The 1095-nt window shown below is 31.6% G+C and overlaps 1 non-coding gene across 1 annotated transcript; it reads left to right on the top strand.

Moving 5' to 3' along the window:
* Window positions 1–736: 736 nt before the first annotated feature.
* LOC122122133 lies at window positions 737–843 on the top strand. The gene has a single exon (XR_006150120.1). It is a non-coding gene; the product is annotated as a U6 spliceosomal RNA (small nuclear RNA).
* The last annotated feature ends 252 nt before the right edge of the window (window positions 844–1095 follow it).

Raw genomic sequence — 1095 nt, 5'->3', positions numbered from 1 at the left:
GTAAATGAACTCTTAGGGACAAATACATCTTCAATATATATTGTTCCAAGTATTCCGTTTAAGTCATATTCAATAACTGGTGAAAATTGTGTTGGCTGAAATTATGTGTCTTTCTCCATGTCTGCATGTATACATGTGTATATGTATGTGTGTGAATAGAAACATACATGTGTACATCATAGCTTATATCATCATTTATTCCTTGCTAATAAATAAAGTAAGGAATTCCTAAAGTTTTAACAGAAACTGTGTAGTTAAAATCTTAACTCTTCACTCTGCTTCTTTACACAAAGACTTTGCAACTTCTCATTAATAAAGTTTTCATAAACTCTGAAATGTACATGCTTAGTACTTAATGTCTGCTACCAAAAATCTTAAATACTTTACAGAAAAGTTTTAGACCTGCCAAACAGTCCTATTTTTGGCATATATAAGCAAAATCCCAAAATTAAGCATATTTAAAACATTAAAACTTAAGAGTTGCTGCAATGTTCATTTTGACAGGTGCCTTGTATAGAATAATTGAATTCTTCCTCCTACACATCTCTTGAACTACAAATATCAGGAATTATTTTGTTTTTGGCATGTCTATATTGATTTTATTCTTAAATGTGTGCTTATGTAAGAAATACATGATTCTAAAATTTCACAACTATTCTTTTGAACCTACTTTTTGTTGAATTGTCTAGTTTAATAAAATCAATAAAAATTATACTTTCTATATAATAAATGTACTGTGCTCAATTTAGCATCACATACACTAACATTGGAATGATACAGAGAAGATTAGCATGCACCCTGCACAAGGATGACATGCAAATTCTTGGAGCGTTCCATATTTTTACAACAACAGCTGCTGAAAGGTATGTGGCAACAAAGGAACCATACTGCCTTCTTGGTGGGAGTGTAAACTTGTTCAACTACTTTGGAAAGCAGTATGGAGGTTCCTCAGAAGAATCCACATAAACCTTCCCTATGACACAGTAATCCCACTTTTGGGGATTTACTCAAATGATCATAAACAAGACCATACTAAAACTACCAACACAACGATAGTTATTGAAACATTATTTACGATAGCTAAGATATAGAACC

Source organism: Dipodomys spectabilis, unplaced genomic scaffold, assembly GCF_019054845.1.
Source record: "Dipodomys spectabilis isolate Male_0828 unplaced genomic scaffold, ASM1905484v1 ptg000205l, whole genome shotgun sequence".
Lineage (NCBI taxonomy): Eukaryota > Metazoa > Chordata > Mammalia > Rodentia > Heteromyidae > Dipodomys > Dipodomys spectabilis.
Note: the sequence above shows the minus strand (reverse complement) of the source record. Positions and strands in the feature narration are given on the sequence as shown.